The sequence below is a fragment of the Danio rerio genome, chromosome 7 (genome assembly GCF_052040795.2).
Source record: "Danio rerio strain M-AB ecotype USA chromosome 7, GRCz13ab, whole genome shotgun sequence".
Classification (NCBI taxonomy): Eukaryota; Metazoa; Chordata; class Actinopteri; order Cypriniformes; family Danionidae; genus Danio; species Danio rerio.
Window position 1 is genome coordinate 73,947,225 of NC_141027.1, and position 18,824 is coordinate 73,966,048.

The 18,824-nt window shown below is 36.9% G+C and overlaps 1 protein-coding gene and 1 long non-coding RNA gene across 2 annotated transcripts in view; one reads left to right on the forward strand and one right to left on the reverse strand.

Annotated features, from left to right (window-relative positions):
- The window catches only part of znf143a (zinc finger protein 143a), a 705,859-nt gene that overhangs the window by 453,612 nt on the left and 233,423 nt on the right, over positions 1 to 18,824 (reverse strand). The window lies entirely within an intron of this gene.
- LOC147836220 (uncharacterized) lies at positions 15,401 to 17,877 on the forward strand. Its single transcript, XR_015944723.1, has 3 exons — positions 15,401 to 16,661; positions 16,705 to 16,909; positions 16,953 to 17,877. It is a non-coding gene; the product is annotated as an uncharacterized LOC147836220 (long non-coding RNA).

The window sequence follows — 18,824 nt, forward strand, 5'->3', positions numbered from 1 at the left end:
GGGTTTAGGAACAGAGCATTTAAAGCGACAGAGCACATTCTACATGTGTGGAGTTTGCATGTTCTCCCTGCGTTCACGTGGGTTTCCTCCAGGTGCTCCGGTTTCCCCCACAGTTCAAAGGCATGCGGTACAGGGGAATTGGGTAGGCTAAATTGTCCATAGTCTATGAGTGTACATGTGTGTGTGGATGTTTCCCAGGGATGGGTTGTGGCTGGAAGGGCATCCGCTGAGTAAAAACGTGCTGGATAAGTTGGTGGTTCATTCCAGTGTGGTGACCTCGGATTAATAAAGAGAATAAGCTGAAAAGAAAATGAATGAATGAATGATTAGCTTAATTTGAGACAACATGAAGGAATTGTAGGGTGTCAGCAGATCATATGAAAACATATGAATGCGATTGTACAAATTCAACTAGTAATTTGCCAAAACATGAACTAATAACAGATATGTTATAAGATTAGCTCTTTGAAGAGACTCATGCAAATCATTTTCACCCAGCAGACAATAAAACTGGCTATAATGATCCAATTTACAGTAAATGAGGAACTCGTGGCTATGGATTAGAACACTGGGTCAATAATCAACAACCTAGCAGCATTCAAGATAAAAAAACACCCTAGCAACCACCAAGAAGCTAATAAGGGCGACAAGGTGGCTCAGTGGTTAGCACTGTTGCCTCACAGCAAGAAAGTTGCTGGTTCGAGTTTCGGTCAGTTAGCATTACTGTGTGGAGTTTGCATGTTCTTCCTGTGTTGGAGTGGGTTTCCTCTGGGTGCTCCGGTTTCCCCCAGAGTCCAAAGACATGTGCTACAGGTGAATTGGATTAAGTAAATTGGCCGTAGTCTATGTGTGTGTGTTCGTGTGTGAATAAGAGTGTGTATAGGTGTTTCCCAGAACTGGGTTATGGCTGGAAGGGCATCAAACATATGCTGGAATAGTTAGCGGTTCAATCCGCTGTGGCGACCTCTGAAAAAGAGACTAAGCTGAAGGAAAATGAATGAATGAAAAAGTAAACATGGAATTTTCTGATAAACATGGAACATTTGAATAAAACATGTATATGATTGAATATATATATCCTCAGCCAGTCATTCTGTCCCCCTGTTTCTCTCTGATTACACACTACCGCATGCTTTGTTTGCACTTTGCGTAATATTGTGGTGTGCCATTGAGACACTCATTAATTTTTAATTGTTGTTGTTCTCAACAGAAGACATTGGCAAGAACAGTAACTATGCTAGTTGTTCCCATGGACAACCTATTAATGAGATGCAAATGAGCTGTTATCTGATTAGTGATAAAATTATTTCACAACATAAGCATATGCAGTTGAAGCCCCCTTGTACGTATATTTTTCCCCATCTTCTGTTTAACAGGAAGACGATTAATACTGATAACTCATTTCTAATAACTGATTTCTTTTTTTCTCTGCCATCATGACAGTACATAATAACTTACTAGATATTTTTCAAGATACTAGTATTCAGCTTAAAGTGACATTCAAAGGCTTAACTATTAGGCAAGTCATTGTATAACAATGTTTTGTTCTGTAGACAATCGAAAATAATAGGGCACCTATGATGAAAATCATCTTTTTGAAGCTGTTTGGACAGAACTGTGTGTAGGTATGGCTTGTCACAGTCATATTTGGGTGACATGAACACAATACTGTAAGTCTCTTTTTTTTATTTCCTGACATTAAAATAGGATCCAAATTAATAGCTGTTATATACTATAATATTTAATTTGCCTTAATAAATTGTATAAAGAGAGGATTAATTAATAATATATTTTAATAGCAGTTAAATAATTAATAGCAATATATAAATTATATAATATAACAAAAAAAAATTCATTCTGCAGGGGTGTGGGGGGATTGTATTCACTCGTCCCCACCAATATCAAGTGCAAACCTACGCCCTTGATTAGGCAAATGATTCCCCCTTTACACTTCTAGAGCGAGTTGTTCAAGTCTTCTAAGCAGCGACTAAACAAGAGGCGCAGAGCTTGTGGAAAAGAACCAGAGATTAAATCTACAGTGTCTGAAATCTGTTTTACAGTGAGCTGGAGGAGAAACAGCAGTTCTTCACAGCCAGAAACAGCTCATTATAGATCCCCACAGCACGTTTGGATGCAGAGATTAGAGGATGTGGCTGCACCATTGTTCTTTTAATGTTTCTTTACAGCGTTTGACTGCTTCACATTTCAGTCTCTAAATAAAGAAAGCGCTCCTGGCTATGATTTCTGATGTAGCAGGAGTGGAAGCAGGTGTGTGTGTTTGTGTTGGTCTGATTAAATGATTAGATGGATTTTGTCCAGTGTACTTGTAACAAATGCCAGTGATTTTGACAATTACATTATTGCAAATGGGATGAAAACACACAGAGCTAGGTTCCTCTCTCACCGAATTACTATGCCAATCTGCCATTTGCAACATTTATCAGCGCCTGACGGAAGAAAACAATTAAATTTTGTTTTATGGTTGCAACTTTTAGGATAAATATTACTTATGTTCATACTTTACTGTGTCTGCAATGTAAAACAATAACAGGTTCTGTTTTTTGTAATCCGCAGTTGTTGTTTTTTTATTATTTAAGGTTGTGAATTTTATTATTGGACCTTTTAAAGTGGCATTCATTTACATTTCAGTAGTTTCAAACAATATATTGGATAAGATATAAGGTATAGAGGAAATTAAGTTTTATTACATCATTTACAACACCAACACAGGCAATTTATCACTTCAAACTATTAAAAATGTCAATAAAAGTATTTCTTTCAAACTTTACAACATCAAACATTGTGGGAGGAAAGATCACAGTCCCATAATGCAATTCAAAAGCATAAATAGATGTAGAAAAAAAAAGAATCCCAAAAGAAGCAAAACTTTGGTGGATAGTTACTCAATAATTATAGTTTTTTTTTAGTAGACATCTAAACACAGACAGCTGGGTTAACACAAGGCTAAATTTGATCTGTCAGTAAGAAATCGTTGCTCATTCTGAAAATGTAGCCCTGTATACATTTCTGGAGATCGCAAATTATGTAGCCAGAGGTATGTACAATCAGTGCTTTTGAAAACACTAATGGTTGGGTTTAGGGAAGGTGAAGGGTGGGTCAGTCGATCCGTCAGTCAGTCAGTCAGTCAGTCGACAGTGGCCTCTGATGGATTTAAGTGAGAAGAGCAGGCATCAACGTCACTAGCAAGAGAAATCTGGGATCTCAAAAAGTGTACACAGTGGCCTCTGGTGGATTCGCAAAAAAAAAAAAAAAACTGCAAAAAACATATTTCCTGGAATGTATTTGGCACTCTTCAGAAATCTATGCAGGGGTACATAGCCACAATGAGCCTGGGTTGGAAAAAGTACAGTAACAGGTTCTTATACCATCATTTACAACACCAACCCAGGCAATATAGTATCAATAGAAACTATTAAAATGTCAATAAAAGTATTTCTTTCAACCTTTATAACATCAAAAATTGTTGGAGGAAAGATCACGGTCCCATAATGCAATTCAAAAGCATAAATAGATGTAGAAAAAAAATGAATCACAAAATTTGGAAAACTTTAGTGGATAAATACTACATTTTTTTCTGTTTAGTAGACATCTCAAACACATCTAAACACAGACGGCTGTCTAAAACAAGGCTAAATTTGATCTGTCAGTAAGAAATCTTTGCTCATTCTGAAAATGTAGACCTGTATACATTTCTGGAGATCACAAATTATGTAGCCAGAGATTTGTTTGGCTGCATTTCGTCTTTAAAACGAACGCTATGGAATGGCATGATGCTGTTCCATTTTCGTGTTTACCAGCTGACCTCTTACCTTTGGGTCACGGGCTTTACTCTTACCAGTTTGTCCAGTTAGTTCGCCATGTACATCAATGGAATTGATATCCAGAAAGGAGTTTAGAAGTGATTCCAGTAAAAAACGGTTCCAGAAAGCAGGTAAGAGAAAAACATAATCCAAAAAATTAAATAAACAAGTGAAAAACTGGGTAAAATGTGAAAACAAGGTAAAAATCAGGTGAGGCCTTTTCTTTTTCTGGATTGCCTTTGAAAACACTGTCGGTTGGGTCTAGGAAAGGGGGTGGGTGGGTTAACCTGTGCTTTCAAAAGTACTATAGGTTGGGTTTACAAAAGGAGAAGGGTCAGTCGATCAGTCAGTCAGTCAGTCTGTCAACAGTGGCCTCTGGTGGATTTAGGTGAGAAGAGCAGGCATCAACGTCACTAGCAAGAGAAATTTGAGATCTCAAAAAGCGCACAGAGTGACCTCTGGTGGACTCGTGAAAGAACAAAAACAGCAAAAAAAAAAATCTCCTGGAATGTATTTGGCGCTTTCCAGAAATTTATGCAAGAGTACGTATCCATAATGAGCCTGAGTTGGAAAAAGTACAGTACCAGGTTTTTATACCATTGTTTAAAACACTAACCCAGTATCACTTCAAACTATTAAAACGTCAATAAAAGTATTTCTTTTTAAACTTTATAGCTTCAAAAGTTGTTGGTGGAAAGATCCCGGTCCCATAATGTATTTCAAATGCATACATAGAAGAGGGGAAATGCATGAATTATACAATTTGGAAAACCTTAGTGGATAAATACTCAATATAATTGTTTTTGTGTTTAGTAGACATCTAAAAGACATCCAAACATAGACGGCTATCAATGTATCAATGTTTGATCTGCCAGTAAGAAATCTAACAGACTTCAAAAAATAAACCAAGAATATCAAATAGACGAAAATGAATGTCTACAGGTGGAGTCTAATCTGTCTTTTTGATGGACTATTGTTAGACATGTATTAGATTGTCACTGACAGCCCACATTTAGCCTTGTTTTAGTCTGTTTACACATCTACAGATGAAATTAGAATTATTAAACCCCCTTTGAGTTTTTTTTTTCTTTTTTAAATATTTCCCAAATGATGTTTAACAGAGCAAGTCAATTTTCACAGTATGTCTGATAATGTTTTTTCTTCTAGAGAAAGTAATATTTGTTTTATTTCGGCTTTTTAAATTGTTTTAAGGTCAAAATTATTCACCCCTTTCAGCTATATTCTTTTTCGGTAGTCTACAGAACAAACCATCATTTTACAATAACTTGCCTAATTACCCTAACCTGCCTAGTTAACCTAATTAACCTAGTTAAGCCTTTAAATGTCACTTTAAGCTGTATAGAAGTGTCTTGAAAAATATCTAGTCAAATATTATTTACTGTCATCATGGCAAAGATAAAATAAATCAGTTATTAGAGATGAGGTATTAAAACTATTATGTTTAGAAATGTGTTGAAAAACTCTGTTAAACAGAAATGGGGGCTAATAATTCAGGGGGATTAGTAATATTGACTTCAAATGATTTAGCTGTCTACTAAACACAAAGTTGCATCTTTTTTGTAACGAACATGAACAATAACTGAAATCATGCAGAGAAAATTTCTCCGCATACAATTTAACAGATACAGTATCAAAAGAGCTCCTTTCAAAGCTCAAGCTGCGGGGTTTCTATAACAAAAAGCCTATATACTGTACAGCTGACTGTATAAAAGGTGTTTATTGTTTTTGAAGGGGTTTTAGCATTGCACGTACTGAGGCTTTTTCTGCACATCTTACAGAGTGTTTGCTGAGAGTGATAAAAAGCTTTAAAGGAAAAGTTGTGTCGAAAGTCCTTATATATATAGTTATTTATAATGAATAACCTTGGACATGTAGTCAATCATGGAGAGTTTAAGAACAAATGCATGTACTTGCCAGTCTAATGCAATAAAATTTACAACCCAGGCTCGTTCTGATTATGTACCTCTATATACATTTCTGGAGAGACCAAAATACATCCCAGGAGCTACTGTTTTTTGCAGTTTTTGTTTTCACGAATCCACCAGAGGCCACTGTGTATGGTTTGTCAGATCTCAAATTTCTCTTGCGAGCGCCATTTGCGCCTGCTGTTCTTGCATAAATTCACCAGAGGCCACTGTCGAATGACTGACCCCTGCCATCCCCCTTCCCTAATCCCAACCAATAGTGTTTTAAAAAACACCAATTGACTCGCCCACCCCTTCCCTAAACCCAACTGCTGGGTTTTAAATAGTAATCCGGAAAAAGAGAAGCCCCCTGATTTTTACCACATTCTTACTCTGCTATTTACTTGTTTATTTTATTAAATTTTTTGTTTTTGTCCTACATGCTTTCTGGAACCACTCTTCATCGTTGTCGTGGTCAACTCTGCTCTGCGTCTCAAATCTGCTGACATACATGTCGAGCTACCAAACAAACTGGTAACAGTGGGAAAGCTGTCCATACGGAGATAAGCATTCAGCTGGTAAGCAAGAAAAGGATTGGCATCACACGGCACGAACGTAGCGTTTGTTTTAAAGACGAAATGCAGCCATACGTATTTCTGCCTACAAAATTCGCGATCTCCAGAAACGTAAATAGGGATACGTTTTCAGAATGAGCCTATGTTGAAAATTGACCTAGCCCTTAGCATTGAAGTGAGATTGATGGCAGGAGGAGTGTTTAAAGGGGAAAATTATTATTATTATTTTAGATAATTTTTCATTCTTAATTGTTTTAACTTACACTGTAATATAGTTATTGCATACCTGTCAACACTCCCGCTTTTCCCAGGATTCTCCCGTATTTTACAGATCTATCCCCCAATCATCCTGTAAAGATATTTTCCTGTATTTCTCCCGTATTTTCAATCTTTCTATGAAGAGTGGCAATAATATACACAACCCATATCAACTAAAACAACAGGGGACGCCCCCACTCCTAAATTTGAGTCTGTTTTTTTTGTTTTATTAAGGCATGAAAATACTTTAAAATAAATATAAAAACGGCTGGATTCCCTTCCTTTTTATTACAGGCACCGTTGCCCCTCCTATGCAATCCTCAAAACAGTCAAGTAGTAGTGCGTGACTGTCAGCTGACACGCTCCATAGGGATGAATAGACTAGACACTGTTTCCCAAACGGATTCTGTACATGCAATTTGAAGCAGAGCGAAAGTCTGGGTTTTGGGTTGTGTTTGAACAGACATACACACATAATTAATAATAAAGACATCTAAAGATTTCGATCTTAGTGGGGCTTTTTTCAAACACAACTAATTTTGTCCTAAATGAGCATAAACATTTTGGAAAGCAATCAAACGCTTTCATTATAACATCAGATGTGTTCATTTTTAAAGTGACACCTCTTATTTAATGTAATCAAACCAAAAATCCAAATATATGAGGATCATTGCTCTTTAATGAGAATGTGTAAGGTATACCATGAAGAAAAGATTATTGAGATTTGATAACTTGATTCTATTTCTTTATGATAGCTATTAATTTTATTAAGCTAAACTGTTTGCTAATTTATTTGCTGCTAATGTATACTACACTCTCAGAAATAAATGTACACGAGCTGTCACTGGGGTGGTACAAATTTGTACCTAAAAGGTCCATATTAATACCTTAAGGGTACATTTTGGTACCTAAAAAGTACAAAAGTGTTCCTATTAAAATTTTTAGGCATTAATATATAATTTTGCAGTACCAATATGGACCCTTCAAGTACAAATGTGTACCTTTTGAAAAGGTACCACCCCAGTAACAGCTCGCATACCTTTTTTTTTCAGACTGTATTTATTTTTTCTTTTGTAAATAATAATAATTAAAAAAAACAATACTGATCGTTTACAATGTTTACTCTTTGTTTAGAATGAGACATATTTAGTAATTTGGATATTTGGTGGGGGGGGGGGGGGTGTATATCTTATTTTCGCATCCCAATGTTGACAGGTATGTTATTGTAATACAGCTAATTTTACAATGTGGATAAATCATTCAATTTGGGCAGTGTGTGCCTCGATAACCAATCACAGCACAGTCCTGACATCTTTTATTTTCTGTTAGAGTCACAGTTTTACGTGCAAAGTCTAGAAATAAATCAATCCAAAATTAATGTTTATTGGCAAACATGTTGAAGGTTACCCGACAGGTTATTGATTCATAAAATTATAGGCTGTTTTCCCACAATTTTTTTCTCTCTCTTCCATTGATATCCATTAAAAAAAGCAGCCTCTGATCTATTATTTATTTATTTATTTATTTATTTTTGCTAACCTTGGAGGACTTTTAGAGTGGCCTACAGGCTTTAAACAAAAGCCCAGGCTGAGGATCTATATACAGTTTAATAGAAGATCAGCAAATAATCCAATAAGTAAACCCACAAAGAGTAAAACGAAATAGCACGCAAGGTCAAATTCCACACAGAATCTAAAAAGGCAATGGACACAAAACAGCAAGCTCAAATTAAAATTCATCAAAGCAGGCAGATCACAACAGCCCAGCTTACAGATTTGTTTGATAAGGATCTTGTTGGAATCATGACTTTCAATGTTTCCAAATTAGGTAACACTTTACAATAACAGTACATAAATAATGATGTACTACTATGCAAATGTGATGTAATATAATTAGTGTATGTAAGTAAATCTATTAACAAACTCCTGTGTTTAAATGTAATGGTTATGCATGTCCGTCTAGTGAGTGTTTATATTGAAAAACAATAGAAAAGTGTTCTGTCTACATCAAATGAATAGTTTAAACACTTTGGACCCTATCATACACCCAGCGCAATACGGCGCAAGGCACAACGCAATTGTTGTTTGCTAGTTTTAGCTCGATGCAAGGGTCGACATTTTGCACCACGCTGTTTAAATCAATAGTATCTGGATGCAGCCTATATGATGCAAACTGAGATTGCATCACTCAGCGATGCAATGTCACATACAATACACTCAAGTGGAGCTAGTGACATCACTGTGAGGGGTAGGGTTAGGGGTGGTGTTAGGTGACCCCATTAAAAAGCATTGGATGCAGCACAGATTGCTCTGCACCAGGTCTGCATCCAGATCCCTTTCGTTTAAATAGAAAATGCGTTTGCGCTCATATGTGTGCCCATAGGTGTTGTGGTCTAAAAAAGGAGGTGTGTTAAGGAATATTGTTGGTGCGTTGCTATTTTTAGGAACTAAAATAGACTCATCGCGCTCGCCGGCTGACAGCTCACCTACGTGTGGAGGGCTTACCCGCTGCAACCAGTTTGTCCAGATAGCTTGTCGTGTACGTCGGCGGAGCGGAGACCCGAAGCGGAGCCGACCATGACGACGGCGACAACCGGGTTCGAGTCCGGGGGAAGAGCGGTTCCAGAAATCAGGTAAAACAAAAACAGACTCCAAAAATTAAAATGAATGAGTTCATAACTGGGCGAGAATGTGGTGAAATCCGAAAACCCGGTCAAAATCAGATGAGGGCTTTTTTTTTTTCTGGACGGCTTTTGTAAATTGTTGCTTGGGTTTAGGGGGTCACATAGTCAATCATTCAGTCGTTCAGTCAGTTGGACAGATGGTCGCTCGACAGCAGCCTCTATGCAAGAACAGCCGTTAGCGCCCGCGGAGGCGTCCGAGATGCGAAAAAGCGTGCATAGCGGCCTTTCACGGATTCACGAAAACAAAAACTGCACAAATACATACCTCCCGGGACGTATTTCTCCAGAAACGTCCGCGGGACTATGTTTCCAGAATGAGCCTGGGTTGGTTTAAACCATATGGGGCATAGGATATGTATTTGGATAAATCTTTTGAATCTAACGTTTTTTGAACACACTTCGTTATTATTGTTAATTTATTAGTTTGCTGGAAATTAGAACTGAATTTAGAAATAGTTTTGAAACAAATCTTTGCACTTAACAAACGAAATTAATTATGTAGGCTAATGGATGTCTGTGCGTACAACACGTTTCCTTATCCACAAAAGAGAGTGAAAGTGAAAGTAAAGTAAAAATGAGGAGGCTCATTCTCTCATCCTTGCGCTGCAGTTTTCTCGCTGGTGAAGTGTTCAGTTTTTCCACTTACAAAGTTCTTCATGTAAATGCGTTATAGCACGATGCAACTGACTTTTAAAGGGAATGAGAGATGAGATTCTGATTGGTTTATTTTCAAAACACACCTATAACTCATTAAATAAATAAGCTCAACCCTGTTAGACCATGCGCAGCTGCACAAAGCGGATTTTTCCATCGTTAAAATAGCAAAAGTGGATTCTGCGCTTGGACTTTGTGCCTAGATCGTCAAAATAGAGCCCATAGAGGTAGTACATAATGTGTTAACGATAATGTGCCCCTGCAAGTAAAGTCATGGCATAAAGATCCATTAACAGTTTATGAGCTCATGTTAGTTACATTTAACTAAAATGAAAGTGTTAATTAACACATTAATTAACAAACATGTGCTAACAAGTAATTAGGGTAGTTGTTATTCACACCTGAACTCATGTGACGCATGTTGTAGTTAAAGTTCGTTCATGATTTGCGCATGCCTTTAGCGCGAAGTAACGTTTAATTTACATAGTAAGCCATTAATGATGTAGCATTGTTGTAAAGTGTTACCCTAAATCAGGGGTGTCCAAAGTCCAAAGTGGAGGGCCGGTGTCCAGCTAACTTTAGCTCCAACTTGCTTCAACACACCTGCCTGGAAGTTTCTAGTATACCTAATAAGAGCTTGATTAGCTTGTTCAGGTGTGTTTGATTAGGGTTGGAGCTAAACTCTCCAGGACACTTGCCCTCCAGGACCGAGTGTGGACACCCCTGCCCTAAATTGTTTGAATGCACAAGTATCTTGTTGTGATTATAAAGTTTTTTAAAACATTATAATTATGTTAGCACAATATAATCATAACTTCTTATGTTTTTGGTGATTTAAATTAAGTATACACACAGGTAAAATTATTCAAATTTATACAGAGGCATAAAAAAGACTAAAAATGTTGTCTTTTGCATGCCGGACCAGTAGTTGGCACTTTCACTTTGTATTGAAACTCCACTATTGCACCATTGTTGCATTTCATTCTGCTCATTCTGAATGCAGTACATAGCTATACATACGTTTCTTGAGGTCGCGAATTATGTAGCCAGAAGTACATATGTCTGCATTTCATTATTAAAACGAACCCTATGGGGCGGTATGACATCGTTGTTTTCGCGCTTTCTAGCTGACTGCTTACCTCCCTATGGACTTTCCTGCAGTTACTAGTTTGTCCAGTTAGTTTGCCATGCAAAGCAGGTGAAGTAATAACAGAAGCCAAAAATAAACAAGTAAATAACAGGGTGAGAATGTGGAAAAATCTGAAAACGTGGTAAAAATCAGGGATTTTCTTTTTCTGAATTGCTAAATCTATCGGTTGGGTGTAGGGAAGGGGGTGGGTGGGTCAATCGGTGCTTCTGAAAACACTATTGGTTGGGTTTAGGGATGGAGGGTTGTTCAGTTGGTCAGTCAGTCAGTCAGTCAGTTGACAGCAGCCTCTGGTGGAGTTACGCGAGAACAGTAGGTGCGAGTGGCACTAGCGAGAGAAATTTGAGATCTCAAAAAGCGTACACCGCAGCTTCTGGTGGATTCGTGAAAACAAACACTGCAAAAAAAAAAGACCTCCTAGGACATTTTTGTGATCTCCAGAAATGTATATAGCGCTACGTTTTCAAAATGAGGTTGGTATGGGAACTTTAAGAACAATTATACGCTAATTTCACCATCCAACACTATTATACAACATGAAAGAGCCTGGATAAAACTTTAAACTACTCCAACTGTTTTTGTATGACAGCAGAAAAACTCATATACACCTCAAGGATGGCTTGAGGATCAGTAAATTATGAGGTAATTTTCATTTACAAGTGAACTGTTCCTTTAACACTCAGTCATATCTGTGTGTGTGTGTGTGTGTGTGTTCACCATCAGCTCTTATTATGCGTCTCGTCATCGGTGCAGCGGTACACAGGGGATGTGGATACACAAATTACACATCAGCACACAGGCCAATGTGTGTTACAGAAATGTTTGCTCTCAATTATCATAGCAATAACATGCACTATCAGCCTGGAAAATAATGCTCTCCTCTCCATTTGCTGCCCTATCTCTCTCATTCAGTCCCTCGGCCGGGGCGTAATTACTCATTCTTGTCTACAGAGCCAATGAGGTATTGCCATATTCTATAATTGTCTCAAAGGAAAGTTTCGCAAATCATTGTGCTGCATCCACAGTAGCTCCGCCAGTGGCATAACGTGATAACACTATTTAATTTACCCGCTGGGGTGAAGACGAGCAGAATAAATCAAAGCGGGGAGTGTCATAATCTGTTATCTTCGTGACGATCGTCAAGTCTGGCTGAAAACATTCTTGATCATCCTAAATCAATTCTGTCTATTTGCTTTGCCGCCACTACGCCTGATGAAACTATCAAACGGTGAATATCTGATAATAGTAATGGCTGCAGGTTTTGCGGCTTCCTATCTGATTTTCCCATTCTGTGCTTGATGAGATTTTCTGAGGATTTCCTTTTCAAAACATGGAGAATAATCAATGAGGCTTTGAAAATGAACGCATAAAAAGTTTTTGCTGCGACAATGTTTGTTTTGAAAAGTTTACATGATGCATGACAAACGCTTTACATATTTAATCAAATATTTCCACTGTTTCCTGTGGAAAGGAGCGTGCAGAATGGTTTTGCATGCAGGGAAAGCACTTTCATTGTACTGGGACAACTGAGAATTGTAATTTTACAGTAAACACTAAAATATATAGGCATGAAGGTGGGTAAATAATTTTGGTTTCACTTTATATTAGCTGGCCTTACTTAATATGTACTCACACTGAAATTAATCATTTGTTACAATGTATTTACTGAGTTAATACACATTTTTACATCGTACTTACAATTGATTAAATACCTGCATGTAATTACATCTGTAATTCATTTCTGTAATTACACTGTTTACCAGCTTCTGTGCCCGACGATCAGGTTGTCGTGGTCCTAACCTTCAACCACCAGCCGTTTCACAATGCAACGTCCCCTTACTCCCCCTGTAGTTGGTGGCCCTGCAGGAGTAAGTAAAGGTTTATTTATATAGCACCTTTCCCAGACATTGAGTCACATAGTGCTTTAAAATAAGAGAAAACAGGTAAAAGAACACATTTTAAAAAAAGAAAACATATTAAAACAAGTAAAAAAAATCCAAAAACAGAAACACTAATACTGTTAATTAAAAGCTTGACCAAAAACGTGTCTTTAAATGCTTTTTAAAAAGTTCAACTGATCCTCCACATCGAGAGATGTCAGTTGCGGAGGCTCGGGCATCTGTTTCGGATGCCTCCTGAACACCTACTATAGTCAACCCGCGCTCATTGTGGAAGCTTTTTCTCGGGAGTGTGCGCTGTTCGCGCCTGAAAAAGCCGCCAGATCGGCCCACCTGGCCGCCCTCCTCTTCCTCCTCCTCCTTCCCTAAACCCAAGCGACGGTTTGCAAAAGCCGTCCAGAAAGGAAAAAAAAAAGCCCTCGTCTTCGACTTCCACCGCGTTTTCGTATCCCGCCGCGTTCTCGCCCTTATTTTTCGGATTCTGTTTTTCATCTTACCTGATTTCCGGAACCACTGTTCCCCGGACTCGATCCCGGTCGTCGTCCCCGCGGCCGGCTCCTCCTCCTCCTTCTCCGGGGCTTCCGCACCGCTGACGCAACGCTGTGAGCTAAGCGGACAAACTGGTTGCATCGGGAAAGCCCTCCAATCGGAGGCGAGCCGTCGGCCGGCGAGTGCGAAGAGGAGGAGCGGAGCGGCGCCACACCGCCCCGCAACATTCACTCGAAGAAAACTAAACGCGGCCTTACGTACCTCCGGCCACGTAAATCGCGGTCTCCAGAAACGTCCGCGGGGCTACGTTTCCAGAATGAGCTTAATTTGACTAAAGTAGCCGGGAGGAGACCTTGGGGAACGCTGGAGGGACTCTGTCTCTAAGCTGGCCTAGTTAGTTGGAGGAAGTGTCTAGAGAGAGGAAAGTCTGGGGTTCTCCCCTGAGACTGCTGCCCTTGCGACCCGGCCCCGGAAAGCAGATGGATGGATGGATGGATGGATGGATGGATGGATAAATGAATGAATGAATGAATGAATGAATGAATGAATGAATGAATGAATGAATGAATGAATGAATGAATGAATGAATGCACTGTTGACCATCCCATACATCTTAACCCACACCTAAACCAACCCATACAGCCAAACCTGTCCCTAACCCTACCCGTATCCCACCTCAAGAGCACCAGATGTGTTCTACAATACAATATGACCACAGTAAGTACATTGTATGTACTTTTTGATGCAAGTACATAGTAGTCAAGCGCTCTTCACAAAAAGTGGGGCCCTAAAAACATATGTGTGAACTCTCCCTTTACCATAGAAAAGCCTGATGTGTGAAATAAAAGAAAAACACAATTTTGTGAAAATGAACAGCGCATTAAACATTTAGACCAAATCCAAAAATAAACAAATAAATGTAATACAATAAAGACGTATGTAATACTATGTACGTTGACAAAAAGTGGCTAAAAAATATGATTACACTCTGATAGCTTAATGCAAATCAATCAGATTTCTATAACAGTATACTAACAAAAGTGAAACATGCAACTTTGGCAAGGAATTTACAGACCATTTAGAGACCACTAAGCCTTACTCTCTTATTTAACAGGGGTCGTCACAGCAAAATGAACCACCCACTATTCCTGCATATGTTTTACGCAGCGAATGCCCTTCCAGCTGCAACCCAGTACTGGGAAACACCCATACACTCTTATGTTTACACACATACACTATGGCCAATTTAGTTAATCCAATTCACTTATAGCACGTCTTTGCCAGAGCACCCGGAGGAAACCCACATGAACATGTGGAGAACATGCAAACTCCACACAGAAATGCAGTACTCGAACCAGCGACCTTCTTGCTGTGAGGCGACAGTGCTAACCACTGAGCCACTGTGCCGCCCTATAAAATACTGATCAGACCATTTTTTTAGTTTGTTGTTACTTCCGAGGTCTTCGGAATTTGTCAATCCTACCAAACTTTTTTATGAATAACTTCAGTATAGAGGGGCCCGCAGACTTTGCTCCATGTGAATTACCTATTTTTGACTTCTGAAATTGTTTCTTGAATGATCTATAGTTGGCCCTGACACAGCGCCAGCATCACCCGCTGTCTGCATATGCCAGTGGACAGCTTCTTTTTGTTTGGGGAAAGGTTAAAACATTGGAAATCTGCCTAGACACCCTTCATCAGCCAGCACACAGGATGTTTCGGCAGTGTTTTCACAGTTGGTTTATAGAATAAGAGCGAAAAGCAAAGGTGAGGGGTTCAAATCAATGCTTCCGAGCTGACAAACAAGAGTGAGAGCGCATGTGATGAAAGTCAATAGCCTTGGCTGTTTCTGCAGATGATGTAGACAAGCTGTGGTTACACAACACTTAAGTCTTCTCTTTTTTTTTCTTCCTGTGAAAAGCATATTTATTTGATTTTTGATGTATCAGAAGGACAAGAGGTTGAGATTCATGGACTATTCATGATTTAAAATGTTAAGATTTATTGTGGCTGAATGTATGGAAGCCTGTTTCTACCACTGAATGAAAAAAGTCGTTATACAAACTCGCAATTGTGAGGATAAAAGTCATATCATATATCACACAATTTGACTTTAATTCTTAGAATTGCACAATTCTGCCAAAAAAAAAAAAAGCTGAATTCTGATATTAAGGTTCACATTTGCAAGAAATAAAGTAATAATTCTGTAATAAAGTATACATCTTGAGAAATGAAGTCAGAATACAAACTCACAATTCTGAGATATCAAAGTTATAAAGTAAGAGTTATGAGATGTAAACTCACAATTCTGAGAAATAAAGCCAAAACTGCATTATGTAAACACAGTTGTAAGAAATAAAAATCTAAATTGTGAGATTAAAAGTTACAAAATATACAAGATATAAACACAATTCTGGGAAATAAAGTCAGAAATAAGTTATGTAAACTCACATTACTATGAAATAAAGTCAGAATTAAGGGATATAGACTGACAAATCTGAGAAATAAAGTCAGAATTAAGTAATATAAATCACAATTCTGAGAAATAAAATCAGATTTAAGTTATATAAACTCACATTACTGAGAAATAAAATCAGAATTAAGTTATATAAACTCACATTACTGAGAAATAAAGTCAGAATTAAGTTATAAAGACTGACAATTCTGAGAAATAAAGTCAGAATTAAGTGATAGACTCAATTCTGAGTAATAAAGTCCAAATTAAGTTATAAAGACTCACAATTCTGAGAAATAAAGTCTGAATTAAGTTATATAGAAATGCAATTCTGAGAAATAAAGTCAGAATTAAGTGATATAGACTTACAATTCTGAAAAAAAGTCAGAATTAAGTTATTTAAACTCACATTTCTGAGAAATAAAAGTCAGAATTAAGTGATATATACTCACAATTTTGAGAAATAAAGTCATAATTAAGTTATGTAAACTCACATTTCTGAGAAATAAAGTCAGATTTAAGTTATATTGATTCACAATTCTAAGAAATAAAGTCAGAATTAATTTATATAGACCCAATTCTGAGAAATAAAGTCAGTATTAAGTTATATAAACTCACATTTCTGAGAAATAAAGTCAGAATTTAGTTATATAGAAATGCAAGTCTGAGAAATAAAGTCAGAATTAAGTGATATAGACTTACAATTCTAAAAAAAGTCAGAATTAAGTTATTTAAACTCACATTTCTAAGAAATAAGTCAGAATTAAATGATATATACTCACAATTTTGAGAAATAAAGTCAGAATTAAGTTATGTAAACTCACATTTCTGAGAAATAAAGTCAGAATTAAGTTATATTGATTCACAATTCTGAGAAATAAAGTCAGAATTAAGTTATATAGACCCAATTCTGAGAAATAAAGTCAGTATTAAGTTATATAAACTCACATTTCTGAGAAATAAAGTCAGAATTAAGTCATGTAAACACATTTCTGAGAAATAAAGTCAGAATTAAGTTATATAGAAATAAAATTCTGAGAAACAAAGTCAGAATTAAGTTATATAGAAATAAAATTCTGAGAAACAAAGTCAGAATTAAGTTGTATAAACTCACATTTCTGAGAACTAATGTCAGAATTAAGTTATATAGACTCACATTTCTCAGAAATAAAGTCAGAATTAAGTTATACAAACACAATTCTGAGAAATAAAGTCATAATTAAGTTATAAAGACTGTAAGATATAACCTTAAAATGTCACCACAGCGGAATGAACTGCCAAAGTATCCAGCACATGTTTTACACAGCGGATGCCCTTTCGGCCGCAACCCACACTGTTAACCCTTACTGTAGATAATGCAGTAAATAACTGTAAGATAGCCAGTGTTTTGCTGTAATAAAAGGAAACAGTATTTTACCGTAAAAGGAGTAGGATTTTGTATGAGATTGTGAAGCGCAAAGAATAAATACCAGTAATTTACTTTAAGTAGCCCCTACAGGTAGTAAATGTAATAATGAATGGTAAATTAGTACAAACATAACTCTCATATACTTTGATGCTTTTATTGTGCCATATATAGAATAGTGGATTTATCTTTAGACGTTTTCATATATAAAAAACTCTCTTTCTTATCTATATTTATTGATTTAAACCACACTTTTGAGATTTCTGGGATGAAACCACCCACTGCTCAAGAAGAGCATTATACAAGAGAAATTGAAATTCTAGATGATTACGCAACAGATAATTCAACAGATTTAAAGTGGTTTCTGCTGCTGTTTAGGAATGTAGTTTAAAAATACGCAGTTGGTCACAGGTGTCTGATCGCAGAGAGCTGGAAAAGGGGGAGCAGCTGCGATCAGATCATTCCCTCAGAGTTAAAACATGCTATTTAAAGGCTTCCTCTCATCCACAACACAGTCGCAAACAAACAGCAGCAAAAACGCACAAGAATATCTGTGGTAATTCACTCACTCACAAGCACGCACACGCTGTTAATGGATGGACATATTTACTATGTTTCTTTTAAAATGCTACAGAATACTTTGTCTTTTGCATAAGCATGGGTGTATTTGGCAAGTATTTTCTTCTGTCAGGGCTGTGTTGCATAATTTTGATTTGCATTTTCACAAATATGTTGGTCTGGTATTGAAGCAGTGGCAATTTATATAGTACAAATTAGTAGAATGTGTTTGTACTAATTATACGGTACATTGCAACAAATAGCATCCATAAATATTCATATGATGTGCAATTCCTAGACTTAAAGTCCAACTGCATGATGTAAACTTGCAATTCTGAGAAATAAAGTCATATCATATACAGTGCTCAGCATAAATGAGTATCCCATTTTGAGAATGAATATTTTTTATTAATTTCTCAGAGTATATAGGCAATGTATTTTGGTGCATTTAAACAAAACAGATTTATTAAACAGATATATTAATAAAAATTATGTTTTAGTCACCAAACATAGGGTGAATTTAGGTAAACTGGGACACTTTTTGCTATTGAGATGACTAAGAAAGTGTGTCAATTGAAATGAATTCACCCTATTTAGAAATTGAAAGAAAATACAATTAAATAAAAGCTAAATATTGCAAAAATAAATTACAACTGACAAAATTTCAACCAAATTTTGCTTCTCTTGATTTTTCCTCTTTTGAATTTGTATTTGTATTTAATATTTTTCTTTAACATAAATTTGGGTGTACTAATTTTGGGTGCAGTTATTTTGTTAGATAAGCTCCAGATTTGACTAATGTTTATGCGCAAATAAATTATAGTGTATAGCTTCCTATTAAAAATATGAACTTAAAAGAGAGATTTGTGAGGGGTATATCACACAACTTAACTTTAATTCTTAGAATTACGCAATTCTGAAGAAAAAAACCTGAATTAAGTAAGAGTAAAAGTCGC